This window comes from Nycticebus coucang, chromosome 1, assembly GCF_027406575.1.
Source record: "Nycticebus coucang isolate mNycCou1 chromosome 1, mNycCou1.pri, whole genome shotgun sequence".
Lineage (NCBI taxonomy): Eukaryota > Metazoa > Chordata > Mammalia > Primates > Lorisidae > Nycticebus > Nycticebus coucang.
This window is the reverse complement of record NC_069780.1, coordinates 98,632,089-98,653,366: the sequence shown is the minus strand read 5'-3', so window position 1 is coordinate 98,653,366 and position 21,278 is coordinate 98,632,089. Positions and strand designations below refer to the sequence as shown.

General features: G+C 42.8%; 1 protein-coding gene across 3 annotated transcripts in view; it reads left to right on the top strand.

The window, feature by feature from the left end:
* WWC2 (WW and C2 domain containing 2) overlaps positions 1–21,278 on the top strand; it is a 154,237-nt gene that overhangs the window by 16,061 nt on the left and 116,898 nt on the right. The window lies entirely within an intron of this gene.

The window sequence follows — 21,278 nt, the reverse complement described above, 5'->3', positions numbered from 1 at the left end:
CAGAACCACTGCACCCATCTCCAATGCCCTAGTTCTTTTTTGTTGTTGTTGTTGAGACCTGTCTTATTATGTCACTCTTGGTAGAGTGCTGTGGCATCACAGCTCACAGCAACCTCAAACTCTTGGGCGCCATGGGCGCCAAGCCTGTTTGTTTTGTTTTTTAAGAGATAGGGTCTTGCTCTGTCTCCCAGACTGGAGTGCACTGGGATTATGATAGATCTCTGCAGCCTCAAACACCTGGGTTCCAGTGATCCTCCTACCTCAGCCTCAGTAGCTGGAACTATAGGGGCATATGGCCATGCCCAGCTAATTTTGTATTTTTATATTTTGTAGAGATGGAGTCTTGCTGTGTTGCCCCCAGGCTGGTCTGGAACTCCTGGTCTTAGGCAATCCTCCCACCTTGGCCTCTTACAAACGTATGAGTTGCATCTGTATGAAAACTAAGTGTGGGGTGGCGCCTGTGGCTCAAGGAGTAGGGCACTGGCCCCATATACCGGGAGTGGCGGGTTCAAGTCCAGCCCCGATCAAAACTGCAAAATAAATAAATAAATAAATAAAAATAAAATTAAAAACAACAAAAATTAAGTGTGTATTGTGTTTTGACTCCTTGAACGTTATTTTTTTCAGAATTTCTATTTTATGTTCCCAAAATAGGTTTCAGGCTCCGTTTAGTTAAATCATACATATATGATTTGTTTAGGCCCCTCACAGGACACAAAAAGCAATGTCTTGTGCATATTCGTTGGTCAAATAAAGCCTAGTTGATTCTGTCACTTCTGCCTTATTCTGGTGTTTTATTAGTAAGTTCTAGAGGCAGAGCTCTGATGTGCTCTGAATCTCCCTTATCGCTGTCTTTGGCTCTAAAACCCTTTGACCTCGTACCACAGCCTCCACCCTGTCCAGGCTTCTGTGGAACTTCTCACAAATACTCTGCTTACTGCCCCCTGCACCCTCCATTCCCCGCCCTTTTTGAGGACAGGTGAGGGGAAGATGAAGGATAGACTTTCTGGAGCAACAGAGTAGAGCCCCAGCTCTTCCAAGTTCGTGTTTTAGTGCTTTTTCATGGACTTAAACCCTAATGAGTGGTCCATTGTCACAAATGTGTACCTTACAGACCTTGATTGGGTATCTTTTTCACCTTTGAGCCTTGCAGCTGAGTCTAAATCTTGGGGGGAAAGTAAATTTATTTCAGTAAATTGCCAGGTTAATAGTTTGCTTTAAACTGCTTAGATTAAGATTGAGGGTGAAGAGCCTTCATACATAGGAAATGATAGACACCCAGAGGGAATATGATGTATTTTTGTTTGGTTTACTTACGTCATGAAACATACCTGTTAAGTATATAAGAGGTGATTTAAGAGGAACCTTTTAATTTGCACATTCTTCATCCCTGTCACAGGCTGTTGCCCATTTTTTGTCTTTGTAGCGGTTGAACAGTGCATGGTGTATTCAATTCTGTATGGGTATCTACCGTTCTTCTGTTTCTACTTTTGACTTGATTTGAGATCCAAGTTTGTGAATTTTAACTAAATGCCTAGATTCTGCATGGGAAACATCTTTTGTTTAATTAACAAAAGATTAAAAATTAACTTTTTTTGTTTAAAGAAATATGGACAAATACCTGCATTTTAACATTTAAAAGGTCAACATGAGTGTTGTGAGTGTGTGTTCTACTTCTAAAATAAATGGTTACTATGACCGTAGTTTTCTAATTTTCTTGGCAAGGAAAGAATGCAGAAGAAATGAATAATCATCAGACACATTGACAAAACATTCCTAAAATACTATTCAAATGAGGAAGGAGGTGGGGGCTGCCGTGGGCTGGAGTAGCCCTGGGTCCTGTGAGCCCCTTGTCTGAGCTGGCTTACTGTTGTGGGCCAACAGAAGCTGTGTGTGCTGGTTTGATTTATCTGAAGTATCCCGACTTTTTTTTAAGCCTTGTCTGTCTCTCCCTCTCCACGCTACACTGTATCCCATTCTTAAAGACTCCTTTTGTCCTGATGGTATTTGTTTCATGGCCTCCCACCCTCCTCCAAAGTTTTACTGACTCCCCCGATTGCTTAGACTTCTTACTTGATTCCTTTTGTGATTTTTTGGATGATACCCTTTGTAAACAGGCAGAGTTTGCCTAAAATGAGCGGTGGGAGTAAAGGACACGAGTTGGCTGGTTTGAGTGGAAATCAGGAGCCCTGCCATGGCCTTGCCCGGGGCCCTGCTTGATAGTTTCTATGAATTTCCTCTCCCGAAGGGCAGCGGAATCCAGCTGGACCGGGAAGCCAGTGGGGTCTGGCAACAGCCTGGTTTAGGGATTAAAAGTGATTGTATCATTAATTCTCGTCTCCGAGTACAGTACTCACTGCAGAGATGCCCTTTGGTCTCTCCCTGTGTTCTCACCTCTTCCCCAGCTCCCTCCTGCGAACAACCCTGAGTCTCCCACAACAGTTTGCAAGAAAAGGGTAACTTCTCCATTACTTCTCCAGGATTTTGAAAGAACCGCTGAGCTCCTTACCTTCCCCGGTGGGGGTCAGGCCTCTCCTTGCCTTGGCTGCTCTGTGTTACTGTACACTTGTCCATGGGTATTAAAAACAGTGTTTGTTTGCTTGACAAAATCCTTATTTTTAATTTTGAAATCGTAAATTGGATTTTAAATGTTTCGTAAAGATAACCAGCTTTAAAAACAGTTATAATTTTAGGATGGCAGTTCTGTGTATGTATGTTTGAGACAGAGTCTCTGCCTTGCTCCAGGCTAGAGTGCCATAGCCTCAACCTAGCTCACAGCAACCTCAAACTCCTGAGCTCAAGTGATCCTCCTGCCTCAGCCTCCTGAGTAGCTGGGACTACGTGCACTGGCCACAATGCCCAGCTGATTTTTCTATTTTTAGTAGAGACAGGGTCTCGCTCTTACTCAGGCTGCTCTCGAACTCCTGAGCTAAAGGGATCCTCCTGCCCCAACCACCCAGGGACGTGTAAAATGACAGTGCCACTAAGGAGATCCATCGGCACAAGGCATGTCAGCTTAAACCTCTGAGTCCCTATAAGCTCAAGACTCCTCTTGTAAATCCTGTGTTTACAAGCAAGTTCATTGAACATACTTTGTAAAAGCAGAAAATTGGTGACAATACAAAAATCTGTCAGTAGGGGATTAATTATATTATAATTTTTATGATTTACTTATGTAAGAGTGCTTGCTATACCAGCAGTTAAGATAAATGAAGTGGAATCTTCCTTACACATATCAACATAGCTAAAGCTTGATGACAGTATTTAGAGAAACAAAGCCAAGTTTCAGAGGTATGATACATGACATATAGTGTATCACTTACGTCAGTTTTTAAAAAATGCCACAGACCGACATATATTGCATTTATGAATATGTATGTGTGTGTTCAAGATGTAAAAACAGGAATGGTCTACTCCAATGTCAGGATAGTAATTGTTTCTGGGGAAGGAAGGTTGTAAAAGGGTTGTTTCTAAAAGATATCTACGGTTTCTCTATTTTTAAATCTGAAGGTAAAAATAGCATATCATTTCCTACATTTTGGAGTTAATAGACATCGATATTCATTTGCCTCTGTATTTTTTGATATATATAAAATATACATTTATTAGATATACATTTTCAATCTCCCATAAGTTATTAATATGATGAATTTTTTTTAAATTAATTAATTTATTTTTATTTATTTATTTATTTTTTTTTGTAGAGACAGAGTCTCACTTTATGGCCCTCGGTAGAATGCCGTGGCCTCACACAGCTCACAGCAACCTCCAACTCCTGGGCTTACACTATTCTCCTGCCTCAGCCTCCCGAGTAGCTGGGACTACAGGCGCCCGCCACAACGCCCGGCTATTTTTTGGTTGCAGTTTGGCCGGGGCTGGCTTTGAACCCGCCACCCTTGGTATATGGGGCCAAGGCCCTACCGACTGAGCCACAGGCGCTGCCCAATATGATGAATTTTATTAATAGACTTACTAATTTTGAATTGAAACCCCAAGGGGGGGTATGAAACCCCCCTTTGGCATGAAACCTACATAGATTGGTATATTCTATGTGTTAATATTTCATTTAGAATTTTTACATTAATATTTGTGAGAATCGTCTAGTTTCTTTTTTTTTTTCCTCCCTTTTGTTTTGATGCTCTGTTTATTAGATTTTGGTTGCAATGTTAAGCTGACTCCCTAAGAAGAATTTGGGGCTTTCATTCTTTTCATGTTCTGGAACAGTTCAAGTATCATTAGAATTAATTGTATGTTCCCTGCAATTTGGTGGAGTTCTCATTTATGGTTTGATCTCTTACTTTTTCTGGGAGGGAGTTGCTCTTGAGTAGCTGTTTTGGTATCTACATGGCTGATTTCCCTGTTTTGGGGGATCAGTTTGGTGTTTATATTTATTTTCCTGGAAAAAAACCCAGTGTTTTCAAATTTATTGGACAAGACGAACCTTTAGTGTTTCTTTCTACTATATCTGTGGTTGTTTTCCTGTTCTCATTGATTATTTCATATATTTGTGCTTTTTCTTTTTTTCCCTCTCTTTCTAGTTTAGTTACCTAATTGCCCAGTTATTTGGGTATTTTTTTCTTAAAGTAACCAGCTCTTGGATTTATTGCTATTAATTACTGTTCTTCTAATTTACTGCTTTTTGCTTATGTGTTTGTTTATTCCTTCCTTCTGCTTTGTTTTCCACTTTTTGACAACTGAAATAGTCAGATTTATGATTTGCTTAAGTTATTTTCATTATTGTTACTGGTGTGTAGAGCTATGAGTATTCTTTTGATCCCTGTCACTGCTTTTTAACTGTCTCAGAGCTTCTGATACCTTGTGATCTCATTGTTATTTTTTACTTACTCATCAGTTTTCACTTCTGAATTTATTCAGAACTTAGACTCTGGCAGGCCAAGCTCCTCCACAAAAGGCGTAGAAATCACTAGAACACACTAAATTTTACTGATGGGACATGTGGCCAAAGAAATTGTCCCAAGTGCCCTGGGGCTCCTGGGCTGCTGTTCCTGTGCGTGGGCGTCCCTTCCTTCCCGGCTTCCTCCTGCGGGTGGTGGCTGAGGCCTAAAGCACTTACATCAAACAAGGCTTGTTTCCGGGGGTGAAGATGTGGGGCCTCGTTATTATTAGTAGTTCAATTTTCTTTTCTTTTTTCTTTTTTTGAGACAGAGCCTCACTTTGTCGCCCTCGGTAGAGTGCTGTGGCATCATAGCTCACAGCAACCTCAAACTCCTGGGCTCAAGCAATCCTCCTGCCTTAGCCTCCCAAGTAGCTGGGACTTCAGGCACCCAACACCACACCCACCTAGTGTTTCTATTTTTAGTAGAGACAGAGTCTTGCTGTGGCTCAGGCTAGTCTCAAACTCCTGAGCTCAAGTAATCCACCTGCCTCAGCCTCCCAGAGTGCTGGGATCACAGGTGTGAGCCACCGCACCTGGTAACTTTCAAGTGCTTCACAGTTCAAGGGCACCATGAATCTGCTTTCCGGTGCTAGATTCGAGTTATCTGATAAACATTTCCAGCTACAGATGATGCTCCCTGGCATCTGTTCTGCCTTGGTATTATAGCCATCGTTGCCTATAGAGAACTATTTTTGTAATTATCATACGGTTTTAAGTAAATTATTGCTATCATTTTATGAAAATTGAGTGTTAAAATTTTTTTTTAAAGTGCAAAATCTGAGGAATTCTTTGCTCAGGCAAAGGCTTATGTGATCACCTTCAATTGCCAAGGAAGATGAAAGAGATTTAGTTTGGCATTAGATTATCTAATACGAGGTCTAAATTTTCATAATAGTTTCTAGTTTTCTCCTGCTTAATATTAAGTCTGTTGAAAACTTTTCATACTCAACTTTGTATGCCTTTTTAGGAATTGGTTACTTCTTAGCCCTCCATCCACAGAGAGAGACGTGTTCTCCCATTTGTGCCTTATTGATCCTATTGATGGTTGAGTTTCCTGGCACTAGATTGACACAACACTTGAGAGTTTATACAGCAGTGTGACTCAAGATGCATCATAGCTGACAAAACTGGATGGAGTCACTTAAGTCGGACACTATTTCAAGGACCTGTTTTTGACACCTACCCCCAGACATCCATTGGTGTAGAAAACTATTGATGTAGAAAACTCTGCACAGGCCTTGTCTGAGTTTGAACCGTTCTTGCAGGTGTTTTGTTCATCTTAGAAAAATTCACTCTCATTCCCATCTAATCTGAATCCTAATTCCAGATTAGAAGGGAGCAGTAACATCCCACATTCCTAGACAAAGCCTGTTTATCTTCAGAGTGACAAAGGAACCAGCACCTTGTTCATTCAGGTATTCTGGTAACTTCTGTCCACTGTTGACAGGGCCGTGTGAGAACCAGCTGTTGTTATGGATTGTCTGGGAGATGATGTCTGTGCTAGTCTTTCAGGATTGCATATTCAAGTATGATTTTGCCTCTGGGAGCTTCTTAAGTCTAGTCCTCCGGGGTCCTATCATGGCAGAGAAGACTGCAGTTGCAATGCTCCCCGGGTCCTCCCAGCCCAGCAGGTCATATGGGACTCCTCACATACCCACTACTTGTCTCCAGATGTGACATGGCCAGTAGATAGGTAATGTTCTTCCTACTCAACTGTTGTCATTTTCATGGCAAATAAAGCTAGGGGTTTCTTAGGAAAAGCAGAGGCGCTCTTGTAGATGAAGTGGAAACAGAGTTTCCTTAGGAACTTTCCAAAACATACATATTGTTTTGTTTATTTTCAGATCCAAGGATAGGTTCACTTTTCCATCAAAGCTAGTTGAGTGAATGTGAAGAAAAATGGCAATTTATGAAGTCTTCCATGGCCTCATATTTGCATACACTAGTTTATTTTTCTTTATTTGAATGGAAGAAGAGTTGGGAGAAGGCAGCAGAATGCTGCCCCAAAGTTCTCTGTTGGTTGCATTTTGAATTAGGTACAGGATTGAATTGTGTATATATTTTTATGTTGGTTATTTATTGCTGTGTAACAAGCTGTCGCTAAGCTTCATGGTTTAAGTGGGTGTTTTCCTGAGTGACACAAGTGGTTCTATGACTACCACACCCACCTTACAGCGGCTCCTTGAGAGGAGGATGCCACGTCTCTTGGCTCAGAGAGAGTGTGTTTTCAGTGCCTGCCCCGTCTGGAACTCAAGCCCTCTGCTGGGAATCCACGAACTGTCTCCTCCTCCAGTTTTCTCCCTGCCTTACGCCTTGCGTCTCTTTCGTTGCCTTTCATCTGGGACAGGTACCATCAATTTTCTTTGTTTCGTGACACTGGTATTTCTGTCACTTCTTTTTCAAAATGTCTCTCTCCCAGGCTATTCCCAGAAGACATCCTCCTGTCCCCCGCCCTCATCTTTGACTCCTTGCTCGGGCTTTTGATTGGGTCTTTTTCTAATACCCTGGGTGGTTTTCTAGAATTCTGGGCAGGTTGGTGCTGTGTACCAGCACAGCAGTTGGTACATGTGACAAGCTGTATATATTGAGTGGGTGAGTGCACTTCTGTCCTTGTCCTGTCCTTATCCTATAGCTGTTTTAAGACATTAGCATCCAGATGTCACCTCCAAACTAACATGTCTTAAACAATCTCATGCGGAAGACACAGTATATCTGAACAAGGTACTTACAAGATCTAAAACATTCTTATGCAGGATGTGCTGAAATATGGACTAATTAACCTTTAAGGCATTTTTTTTTGGAGACAGAGTCTTATTATGTCACCCTTGGTAGAGTGCTGTGGAGTCACAGTTCACAGCAACCTCAAACTATTGGGGTTAAGTGATTCTCTTGCCTCAGCCTTCCGAGTAGCAGGGACTACAGGCACCTGCCACAGGGCCCAGCTATTTTTAGAGATGAGGTCTTGCTCTGGCTCAGGCTGGTCTTGAAACTGTGAGCTCAGGTAATCTGCCCGCCTCGGCCTCCCAAGTGCTGGGATTATACCTCGCCCAGCTATTTATTTATTATTTATTTTTGGAGACAAAGTTTGAACTCTGTTGCCCTGGGTAGAGTGCCATGGCATCTTCTTAGCTCATAGCAACCTCAAACTCTTGGGCTCAAGTGATCCTCCTGCCTTAGCCTCCTGAGTTGCTGGAACTACAGGTGCCTGCCACCATGCTGGGCTAGTTTTTCTATTTAAGAGAAACGGTCTCATTCTTGTTCAGGCAGGTCTTCAATTTCCTGAGCTCAAGCAATCCACCCGCCTCAGCCTCCCAGAGTGCTGGAGTTACAGGTACCTTCACCCCCAACCCAAGAGACATAATCTAATTCTTCAGTTGTTGAAAACTGCCAGGGGCGCCTTACAAGGGGTTGGTGTATTTCACATCACTGTGGATGCCAAATATTTGCAGAGCTGCCCTTCTAATTCTTGGTAACATGCAGGTTGGGTGAATGGATCGTAGCAACCCCTCAAGTGTCTGTGCCCTATTCTTTGTGTGCAGTTGTGCATTTTCTCATTAAATTGAGAGTCTTACCATTTGTATGCTCCTGGCTTGTGACTTGAGAAGGGTAGAGCCTGTGTCTTTTTGGCTCTGCGGTCACTTGCGGTGCTGCCTCAGCTGCAGAATCTGTCCGTTCTGCCTTTCAGTGCAGCCCCTCCTGTCCTCTCAGCCAGCTCAGGGCTGTCTTGATTTTTGTCTTGGGCCTTTCTCTCCACTTTAGCATCTGCTCTTCTTTTGCCTGGAAATGTTGCGTATATGCTGTTAATGGCCTTGTTCATTGTAATACTCTCTTCCTAAATAACTGTAAAAATTGTTAAAGTTCTGTATATCTGAATTTTTATGCTAAACAAAAGGATTCCCTTTTGGCCTTCATCGCAGAGCAAATTCTTAAACTTCAGGGAGGCAAACTCAGGGTCTGCTCTGGTCTCACCGTGAGTGCCATGGGGGTTCCTGGGCTCCCCCGAGACCCTGGTTATGTACTTCATTCTTTGGGATGTTGTCTAGTCCCTCGCAGCAGCTCCAAGGGGCAGATGTGACTATTTCCATTTTTTTTTTTTTTTTGTAGAGACAGAGTCTCACTTTATGGCCCTCGGTAGAGTGCCATGGCCTCACACAGCTCACAGCAACCTCCAACTCCTGGGCTTCAGCGATTCTCTTGCCTCAGCCTCCCGAGTAGCTGGGACTACAGGCACCCGCCACAACGCCTGGCTATTTTTTGGTTGCAGTTTTGGCCGAGGCCAGGTTTGAACCCGCCACCCTTGGTATATGGGGCCGGCGCCTTACCGACTGAGCCACAGGCGCCGCCCGACTATTTCCATTTTATAAAGAGGTTTAGGAAGGTTAAATAATCTGCGGTGACCTGGCCAGTAGGTGTCTAAGCTGGATCTGTACCCTGGTTTCTTCATTCATCCACGTGTTCATTCATTCAGCTTATCTCTGAGTGGCTGCACAACGCCAGGCACCGTGCCAGGTCCTGTCTGCTTCTCTAGACTTATAACACGTTCTCGTCACATTGGCCATTTTTCTGTACCTCCTGAACAAACATAGTCTAAAAAATCTACTGTTTTAGATGTTAATCTCATTAAAAAGTTCCTTCCCAGAAACATCTAGACTAGTGTTTGGCCAAATATATGGATTCTGTGTCTTAGCCAAGTTGACCCCTGACATTAACCATCACAGCAGTCAAGTGTGGTTTGTGAGGTCTAGACCTATAGATCAATGAGACATAATCAAAAATCCATACAAATGTAGACAGCTGATTTTTTTATTTTTTTATTTTTTTGAGACAGAGTCTCACTTTGTCGCCTCTGGTAGAGTGCTGTGGCGTCACAGCTCACAGCAACCTCAAACTCCTGGGCTCAAGTGATCCTTCTGCCTCAGCCTCCCAATAACTGGGACTTACAGGCGCCCACCACCACACCAGGCTAGTTTTTTTTTTTCTATTTTTTTTTTTTTTAGTAGAGAACTATTCAACTCCTGAGCTCAGGCAATACACCCACGTCTGCCTCCCACAGTGCTGGGATTACAGGCATGAGACACCCCCTGCCAGCATTTTTTCGGGAAACCTGTCTCCTGCATCCTGAGGTCATAAATTATTTTACTGTGATATCTTTGCAAGCTTTAGAGATTTGCCTCTTATGTTCAGGTCTTCAAACCACTAGGATTTGAGTTTTGCGTCTGGGGTGTGGGAAGAGCCCAGCGTGTTTTTCCCTGTGTGTCTGACTTGTCCCCGCAGTGTGGACTGGCAAGTCTGGCCTCTCACTGGGCAGCAAGTCATCATCTTTGGGTGCTTCTGTTTCTGTGCTGCTGTTCATGCCTCTTGTCAGTGTCACATTATTTGGTAATAGTTTTATATGTTCGGTAGGAAAAGTCTCCCTAGAATATTTATGTGAAGACTATGATATCATTGACAAATAATGACACTTTTGTTCTCCCTTGCTTTTCATTAATCCTTTTATTTCTTTTTCCTGCTGTACAGTACTAGCTTGGACTCACAGTGCAGTGTTGAATTGAAGTAGTAATAATGACCATCTTTGTCTTGCTGTAAATCCTACAGAGAGTACTTTCAATGTAAATAGATATTTTTGTAGACACCCTTCCTTGGGTTAAGGAAGTTCCTTCTGTTCCTAGCATGCTAAGAGGTGGGGTTTTTTGGTTCTTGTTTTTTTCTTTGAGACAGAGTTTTACTTTGTCACCCTCTGTAGAGTGCTGTAATGTCATAGCTCACAGCAACCTCAAACTCCTGGGCTCAAGCCATCCTCCTGCCTCAGCCTCCCGACTACCTGGGACCACAGGTTGCTCATCACCATGCCCTACTAGTTTTTCGATTTTTAGTAGAGATGGGGTCTCACTCTTACTCAGGCTGGTCTTAAAATCCTGAGGTTAAGGGATCCACCTGCTTTGGCCTTCCAGAATGCTGGGAATCCAGGCTGAGGCACTGCACCTATCCCCTTTCTTCCTTTAATATCAAGATAACTGTCAAGTTTTCTGAGTCAGTCCGTGGTTTGTGCACACTAGTGGAGTAAAGTTGTGCTCTTCTGAATTTTCCACAGAGTGCAGTATGGTTGGTCAATGAAATGAAGATTGAACACAAGAAGGGGGATGTGTATATGTGTATTTTCAGGTCCTTCCATAAAGGGAGCATTTCTTTGTAATCTGTTTTTTTGTAAAGATTCATGCCAATTTTATGTTCTCTTAAATAATCTATTTGTGCCAAGTTTAATATTAAAATAATGTTTTAAATGGTGTGTGTGGGGGGGGGGGGCTGTGCCCTGCTCAGGATTTGAATACCCTTGCCCGAAGGCATGCTCGCTGGGCCGGTAGGAGAAGGCCTGGCAGGCGGCCATGTGGTGTGTGTCCTGGCTCAAGTTCAGCAGCAGCTAATGTCACCCAAGGGTATTAGGGTGTGGGCTGGGTGGTGTTACTGTTCCGTATCCTGTAAGGCAAAACACAAAAATGTTCCACTTCCTCCCATAAATTATATATAAAATGAAAACCAAGAAAATCCGGTTTTCTTCCCAGAACCAGAAATGTACAGTGAAGCATAAGAAAACCCAATCTCCTGTCAAGAGTGGGCAGTGAAATTCATCTTGTCACTGAGCAAAGAGCATTGCCACCTGGAAGGAGAACAGCAGCAAGCGTCTTCCCCAGACCACTGTTATTTACCTTGGGGATTCATAGCGAGACACTCACTTCTGCTGGCTGATTCTCTCCTTAAGTTACATTTCATTGAATTAATATTAAAATTAACTTGGCAGTCTCTGAATATTTATGAATAGTGGGTGTAGGTGACTCTGGGGTCAGGAGAAAGCCAAACTCACTGACACTTTGCCAGAAAAAAGCGCCCAAAGTGTGTCAGGGCTGGCTGGCACCAAGGTGGCCCTGTGCCCTGCAGTCCTCACCTGCCCCGGGGTCATGCCTGTCTGCTTCCCCAGGTTCCTTCCCGATAGCCCTGTCCAGGAAGTCATTACTAATTGATTAGCATTGCCAACTCAGTCCATTTAAGTAGAGATGGACCTCATTTGGTTAATTAGGAGCCAGCTACGAAATAGTGAACTCTGATGACCATCTTTTTTGTTTATTTTTAATAATATGCAAACATTTTAGGGCAAAAATTGTGTTTTATTTCTGGAATACTTGATGAAATATATTTAAAGGTATTTTTTTTCCTGATTTTTTGAGACAGAGCCTCACACTGTCACACCAGGTAGAGTGTCATAGGTCACAGCAACCTCAAACTCTTGGGCTTAAGCAATCCTCCTGCCTCAGCTTTCTGAGTAGCTGGGACTACAGGTGCCCACCACCACACCTGGCTAGTTTTTCTATTTTTAGTAGAGACAGGGTCTCACTCTTTCTTGCTCAGGCTGATCTTGAATTCCTGAGCTCAAGGGATCCGATAGCCTCACCCTCCCGGAGGGCTGGGATCACAGATGTGAGTCAGTGCATCCAGCCAAGTTTTCACTAAAATTGGAAGTGGTACGTATTTTGAGTGAAGTGAGGATTGCGTATGGTTTGACATTCCTAGCATGCACTCTTTATTGACAGAAAGGCCAAACTACTAGTGAGTATAAAATTAAGATAATGGAGGCAGAGAAGTAAAAAAGGAAAATTATAATAAACTCAAGCATCTTCAGGTTTTTTAGGTATTTCTATAGTCTGAACCAGGGAACTTTTCCTCTGCTGTTCACAGATGTATTGAAAAGAAATGGTTTCAGAGAGCATGTAAATTAGTAGTTTGGCGATATGTGGCTGTTTGGCTTGAATAAATAATAATTGCTCACTATGAATTTGGGTGTTTAGTTCAATGTCTTGTGGGATTTCAATTTCAAATTGAAAATTTACAAATTTAGAGAATATTTTGCTAAGAGAACAGTATTCAAATATACCAGGGAAAGTGCTTGGCATTAATTTCATAATCTTGGAGCATTGCTATATCATTCTTTTGAAGGTTGAAAATTACTATTTTATAGTAATAATGAAGTCCATGGCTGCCAGGAGTAATTGAAATTTTTGTAGAGAGAAAATGTATGATGATTCCAGATGTCGCTTACTCATTCATGATGTAGCTTATGACTACGAGGTTCTGGTTTCAGTTGTTTTTATACTAATTATTTATACTAGGACAAGATTTGTTTGATGATATTTATTATATGTGGAACACTATTCATTGTGAATATACATTATATTGTCATTAGGAGATAATGTACAAATAAATATAATTTTTAACTATTGGGAAAAAAGTGTCACCCTGATAACCATATAGGGAATTTTTCATGAGTCTTTGCTTTTCTTGTATTTCTAAGTCTAAAATTTTTGGTTTCATTTAGTTGTTGAAATCTGACAAAAATCATAACTTAAGGCAATGTGGTCATAGCTGAGATGCTCTGTGTATAGAGAGAAGATTTAATCAGTTTAGCTACTGCAGGTGGGAAGGAGCAGGCCCAGCAGCTGAGGTTTAATTCTTGGCACTGGAGATTACTGCCTGTGAGGCCCTGTGGTGAATTCCTCTCTTTCCCTTAGAGGGTTGATACAGAGATTAAATGTGTATTATTTGTAAAACATTTATAATCACAACTGCCTTGTAGTAAGCGAATTCTAATTGTTTTTAAGAAGAAAATTCCTGGCTGTGTGTGGTTGCTCACACCTGTAATCTTCACACTCTGGGAGGCTGATGAGGGAAGATCCCTTGAGGTTAGAAGTTCGAGACCAGCCTGAGCAAGAGCGAGACCCTGTCTCTACTAAAAATAGAAAAATTAGCTGGGTGGTGGCAGGCACCTGTAGTCCCAGCTACTTGGCAGGCTGGGGCAGGAGAATCGCTTAAGCCCAGGAGTTTGAAGTTGCTGTGAGCTATGATGATGCCACTGCACTCTAGCCTGGGCAACAGAGTGAGACCTTGTCTATTTAAAAAGAAGAAAAGAAAATGAACAAGAAGAGGAGAATTTCTGGCAATATTTATTATCAAGCTATTTGAAAATATACCTGGCAAGCATTCTTCTTTTATTGTTGTTGAAAAATGATACCTAGTATTAACGTTTAGAAATAATTATCTATGTTACCAATATTTGAAAATAATGTTTGTTTGCATGTTATTGTTTAATTACAATTTACCTGCATGCACATTTTATATAATTGAAATCATAATGTACATAAGAAGCTCTGTGGACAGCTGAATACAGTTGGTCAATTCTGGTCACACGCTTGCAAGGGAGGGGCTTGGGCACAGTGGTCCTAGTCATGGCCACTTGGGAGAAGGCAGGGCAGACTTATCTCAAAAAAGGGGAGGCAGGGGTGCTAAGTGGCTGAAATAACTAACTTCTTTGGGAAATAAAATGTATAAAGACAAAAAACTATTTTTCCCTTTTGAATCTGCCAAAAAGAATGAAATCCTGTCATTTGCAGCTATGTGGGTGGAACTGGAGGTCATCATATTAAGTGAAATAAGCCAGGCACAGAAAGACAAACATCACATGTTCTCTCGTGCATGTGGGAGCTAAAAAGAAGCAGACCTCATGAAGACGGGGAGTAGGCTGGCGGTCACCAGAGGCTGGGACGAGAGGGGAGGGGCTCGAGAGAGAGAAAAATGGAGACAAATACACTGTGACAGAAGAAATAAGACCTCGTGTTTGACAGAACCGTAGAGTGACTAGTTTACAATAATCTACTGCCTATGTGTCAAAATAGCTAGAAGAGAATAATTTGAATGTTTCTAGTAAAAGGAAAAGATAAATAATTAAGGTGATGGATATCCCAGTTATACCAATTTGATCTTTACAGATTATTGGAACATTGAATTATCACATTTATCCCCCAAATAAGTGTATCTATTATATATCAATAGAAACTGATAAAGACTTATACCCAGCGTAGGGGAATAGCATTCTCACTTAGCAGTAATGAGACTGTAAGTTGATCGAATATTTCTGGAGCCAAGAGCGTGGAAATGGAATAATTTTTTGATCAGAACTAAACTCAAAATATAATTTCTGATTGGCATTTCTCTGTATTATTTTATTTTTTTTTTTTTGTAGAGACAGAGTCTCACTGTACCGCCCTCGGGTAGAGTGCCGTGGCGTCACACGTCTCACAGCAACCTCTAACTCTTGGGCTTAAGCGATTCTCCTGCCTCAGCCTCCGGAGCAGCTGGGACTACAGGCGCCCGCCACAACGCCCGGCTATTTTTTGGTTGCAGTTTGGCCGGGGCTGGGTTTGAACCCTCCACCCTCGGCATATGGGGCTGGCGCCCTACTCACTGAGCCACAGGCGCCGCCCGATTTCTCTGTATTATTAAAGGTTCTTCTGTAGCACCTTAATTTTCCTGTGCGGTTTGGGGGCGCGCCTGCCTTCCTCGTTGGAGCTGGTTATTCTCACTTCACTCTCTGAGATGGGAGCAGATCCCCAGGTTCTGAAGTTTGGTTTGATTACTGGGTCTGCTTTAAAGATTCACTGTGACACGTGTAGACTAAACTCCTCATCGAGGTCTCATATGGATGGCGGAGAGGTCGTGGTGTCCGTTCTTGCTTGTGTCTGACTTGAAGTGGTTGGTCTTTTAGAGGCAGTTGGAAGAGTTCATTGCCAGGATGGCATCTCAGCAGTCCTCTGAGTGCGCTTCTGATGGGACTGACGAGCGGGTGCCAGGAGAGACCATGATTTCATTCTGATTGTCACTCTACAGGAATATAGGTTGCCGGCACCTGGACATCAGTCACAAAGTAGGTGATGAGTGTCTTCCCTAATGGGCTAATGCTGTCAGCCCAAGCCCATAACTAACTCCTAGTTTGCACATTTCAGGTCAGGGCCACTGTCATTGTCACTTAGAATTCGTGTTAGGGTGCAACTCCTTTTATCTCGACTTGAAACGCTGTGGTTTGAAAAGAGGGTCCAGCAGAAGGAACGGCTCAGGAAGGCCGGCAGTGTGTTGCTTACGGGGTCCATCCACCACTGTCAGCAGCTGGGGCGGGCAGGGAGGATGTGGGTATGGGACCCAGTCACAGTAAACAGAACAGCTGGGTTTATCAAACCTTCCTTCCTTGTTGACTTTATGGAAACGCCTTAAAAGTGAGACAGTGCAGGGAATTTGGAGTCTGTGGGGATCCTTCCATGCGCCAGGTACCGTGGGTTTGCAGAACGATGCCTGGAGAGGTTGGCGAAGGAGAGTGGGATTTGAGTGGAGAATGTGGCCATGACCACATGGTCAGCAGGAGCAGACTCTTATCTGCCAGGAGGGGTAGAAACCAGCGCTGGTGTGGGGAGTGAGCCAGGGGAGTCAAAAGTTGAATCTGCACATCTGCGCACTTGCAGAAGCATGGGAAAGAGTCAGGTAAGCAAGGGTCAGAGGGTGGGACATCTAGTCGTGGGCACAGGAGGGTGCTGCACATGTGTTAGATCAGGGGTTCTCAAACTTTAATCTTTTTTTTTTTTTTTTTGTAGAGACAGAGTCTCACTTTATAGCCCTCGATAGAGTGCCGTGGCCTCACATGGCTCACAGCAACCTCCAACTCCTGGGCTTAAGCGATTCTCTTGCCTCAGCCTCCCGAATAGCTGGGACTACAGGTGCCCGCCACAATGCCTGGCTATTTTTTGGTTGCAGTTTGGCCGGGGCCAGGTTTGAACTCGCCACCTTTGGTATATGGGGCCGGCGCCCTACCGACTGAGCCACAGGCGCCGCCCTCAAACTTTAATCTTAAAAGAGATACCTGGAAGCTTACTAAAGCATGATTTCCTGGACTCAACCCCAGAGATTCTGATTTATTAGGTTGGGCTGAGGCCCATGCTAGGAATTTGCATGTCTAACAAGCTCTCTGGGGATGTCAGGGCTACTGGTCTTGAGACCACTCTTTAAGGACCACAATTCTGGGTTACAGTATATCACAAACTTTTCTTACCTTTCCATCCTCAACATTTAGGAAGAGAAAAGAGAAGAAAATAGAAACTTTACAGTTCTTGTTCTATCCCAGGTATTTATACTTATGTATCGTTTACTCACAAACATAAAGTGGTATAATCTCTTATTTTCTCTGAGGCTGTGGAAGCTCAGAGAGGCTTCATAAGTTGCCCAAAGCCAAACAGCTCATCTGTGTTATGACTGTTTTTTTTTTTTTTTAAGAGACAGAGTCTCACTTTATCACCCTTGGTAGGTGTCATGGCATCACAGCTCACAGCAACCTCCAACTCCTGGGCTTAGGTGATTCTCTTGCCTCGGCCTCCCGAGGAGCTGGGACTACAGGGGCCTGCCACAATGCCCGGCTATTTTTTATTTTTATTTTTTTGTTGTTGCAGTTTGGCCAGGGCTGGGTTTGAACTCACTGACCTTGGTATATGGGGCCGGTGCCCTACCCACTGAGTCACAGGTGCCACCCTATGACTGTTTTTTTGAGTTAATGCCAAATCTTTGTGGTAACTCTCACTCTGTTTTCACTGAATTGGGGTAGTAACATTCAGTGGATTTCAGAGATTTGTGATTGGTAAAACCCATTTTAATGACTTTAAAATGTTGTTTAAAATATTGAAAATGATTGAGATACTGAAAAATGATGAAATGCTAAAAGTTTAGGATCAAGCTGAAATGGCACAGAAATTTCTGGTTTTATTTTGGATTTCAGGTTAAATTTTGTCATCAAATTTTGAGGGATGTTGAAACAAAGGGTTAACTGCAATTTATTCTCTTAAGTTCTATATTTTGAAACAGAAAGACAAAATATAAAGCATATCTTGGCAAACATAAGAACAACAAGGTGGTTTGTATTTGCACATGCATACCTGAATAATCTTTGTTTTGAGTAATTTTTTTTAAAAAGTTGGCTATACGAAATCTTAGAACTCTGTGAAATTATAGCTCCCCTGTTAAATGATCTTCCTTAAACTCTGATTTACCTCCCTGAATACAAAAGATACATGTAGTGTGTGAGAGTGCATTTTCCCCTTCGTGTCTTGGCAAAACAGTGGATGTTTTTTCTTTTTTGATGCATTGAAAAAAGAAAAACTATCCGAGGATTAATATGGCGATATTGTCCCTTATTTATACCACGGCTGATGAATATGAATTTTAATAAACTTGGACTAGGAAGCCTGTTTAATCTTACTTAAATTAGATCTAGAATAGATCTTAGATTTTAACTAAGTGAATGGATTTAAGATTATCATACTTGTATGTCTTCCTCATCCCCATTTTAATATTATGTAAAGAACATTGAGATCCATCTCTGATTTTGTTTTTTGGAGATAGAGTCTCACTCTGTCACACTGGGTAGAGAGCTGTGGTGTCATACTCACAGCAACCTCAAACTCCTGGGCTCAAGTGATCTTCCTACCTCTGCCTCCTGAGTGGCTGGGACTACAGGCGCCCACCACAACATCTAGCTAGTTTTTTTTTTTTTTTTTTTTGTAGAGACAGAGTCTCACTTTATGGCCCTCGGTAGAGTGCCATGGCCTCACACAGCTCACAGCAACCTCCAACTCCTGGGCTTAAGCGATTCTCTTGCCTCAGCCTCCCAAGTAGCTGGGACTACAGGCGCCCGCCACAACACCCGGCTAATCTAGCTAGTTTTTGTATTTTAGTAGAGGCAGGGTCTCGCTCTTGTTCAGTCTGGTCTTGAACTCCTGAGCTCTAGGGATCCACCTGCCTCAGCCTCCCAGAGTGCTGGGATTATAGGAGTGATCCAGTGTGCCTGGCCCATCTCTGATTTTCTTGTTAAACCAGCTTAATGCCTCTCACTGGCCGTGTGATTGGGGGCAAGTTACTTAGTCTCTTTGGGCCTCAGTTTCCTTATGTAAAGTGAGGGTCATAAAAGTACTTTACTCAAAGGCTTATAATGAGGATTCAGTGATTTGACGGCTGCTCAGAATGCATCAGCCAGTACCTTCACAATCTTGAGTTGTGAAGACTGTGTTGGGCTCTGTGCCATTTCTGGAGATCATGGTCTTGAATGTCTTGAATGCCCCTGAAGCCTGTGCACAGGACTGAGGAGGAAAGGGTCAAGCACGGGAGATTTCCCCAGCATTGGGTCTCTGTGTTTGTCAGCACATCTCCACTTCTACAGGCAGCTGGTTATATCTTTGCTCGATAATCTACTTTTGTTTCTGTTTGGGAGATGTGGCAACATTTCATTAGTTTATATTTATCTAATTCTATTTTTTAATACTTTTTTTTTTTTTTTTTTGGCCGGGGCTGGGTTTGAACCCGCCACCTCTGGCATATGGGACCGGTGCCCTACCCGCTGAGCCACAGGCGCCGCCCTATTTTTTAATACTTTTAACTGGGTTAGGATGAAACTATTCTGTCCATGGTGGCATAATGTGCTAGCTGTCGGTTCCTCCCAACCACCTCCACTCCCCTCCACTGCTGTCCATGGAGCCAAAAGACAGTAGATATGAACCACATGATTAATGGCAGTGCACTGGAAGCACCCAAGGCACTGGGCTTGGGACTACTCTACGGCCTGACCTAGACCCCGTCCCCTCTCTCAGACCACAGGCAGCAGTCCTTCCAGTGCGACTTTTGCTTTTGTGCTTCCTCAAGCACTTCAGGTCTTTGAATGTCTCTTTGCTATCACAACTGCACTGTCCCCTTGTATTGCAAAAGCACCTGCAGAGCAAAGAGCAATAAAAAGAATGACAGGAGGGAGGGAAATTGCTGGGCAGAAGTTAAATCACTGATATTCAAACATAAAGGAAACATTAGAACTCGAAAGGGCTTCCATACTCCTTATTTACTTATTTGTAGCAAGTTCTGTTAATATTATAATTACTACATCTTCCAAGGAGACAATGGTGATTGAGGGGGTGAGGAAGAGTTTCATGGAGTCATCCAGCTCCAAGCCTGGCTTTGAGGACCAGCAGGGGAAGTGCCAGGGGTCAGTGTAGACACGGTGGCCAGTTTGGGTGGAAGGAAGATTAGAGAACAAGTCTGGAAAAGAAGCTCAAGACTGGATGGTCGGAGGAGGGTAAGATAGCTGACCCTGATTCTTTATGTTATAAATGTCTTTTGAAGGGTTTTGATAAGGGAGTGACCACACAGAAGGGCTGTTTTAGCCTGGAGAGTGTGGCTGGAAAGTCTCAGAGGCAGAGCGGCTGGCAGGAGGGAGCCCAGTTTGGATAATCCTGTAATTATCTGTGGGGGATGATGGCTCCTGTGCGGAGCCCTGGAATTAGAATAAAATTATATAAGAGTTACTTGCCTCTATTAGCATTTGGTTGAACTATGTGTGTTTTAACTATTGTATTAAGATGTACTTTAAAAAAAAAAAGTGATTACAGGGCAGTGCCTGTGCCTCAGTGAGTAGGGCGCCAGCCCCATATACTGAGGGTGGCAGGTTCAAACCCAGCCCCGGCCAAATTGCAACAAAAAAATAGCCGGGCATTGTGGCGGGCACCTGTAGTCCCAGCTGCTAGGGAGGCTGAGGCAAGAGAATCACCTAAGCCCAGGAGTTGAAGGTTGCTGTGAGTTGTGATGTCACTGCACTCTATGGAGGGTGATAAAGTGAGACTCTTGTCTCTTAAAAAAAAAAAGGTGATCACACAAATACCAACTGTCGGCTGGTCCTTCTCTGCCTGCACTGATACTCAATCTCCTGAGGGTCACTGATCCAGCAGCACCTGGGAAGAGAGGCTGCAATGATTTTTCTTGTTCCATTGGCAGGGTGGGTAGTTTACAGAGCCTGATTACTTTACAAGTTTATTATTTAAAAAAACATTCTGAATTCAGATTTTAAGATGGTGTGATGGTGTCATTTCTGAATTTCTAGTCCCCTGGTGGTCTTTGTTCCTTACTTATACTCCCACCTTACCCTGTAGTGGCCTTGATCTCAGTGGATAAACCAAGGATTTGGTCAGAAAGTACATATTGGAAGGCTAGGCAAAAGTTATCTCCATTTTTAACTTCTGATTTGGAGGTAATTTCATACTTACAAAATAGTTACAAAAAGAGTACAAAGAATTCCCATGTACCCTTCACCCAGATTCTTCAAATGTTAACATTTTACTTTGTTGACCTTGTTACCCTCCCCCATTCTCCCTTATATTTATTAATCTTTGTTTGGAGTTATTTAAAAGTAAATTGCAGGCGTGATACTCTTCACCCCTAATGGCAGCTTTCTCTTACATGACCACAGCACAATGACATATATATTTATTGACGTTGGCCAAAATTGTCATCCACTGTTTTCATAGGACATTTTCCCCCTGGGTCTACTCTATAATTCAGATTCACCCATCTTATTTAGTTGTAAAGTGTTTTTATTCTCTTTCAATATGGATTAGTTTCCAGTATTTCTTTGTCTTTCACAAATTTAATTTTTTTTGTGTGTGTGAGACATAGTCTCACTCTGTCCCCCAGGCTAGAATTCTGT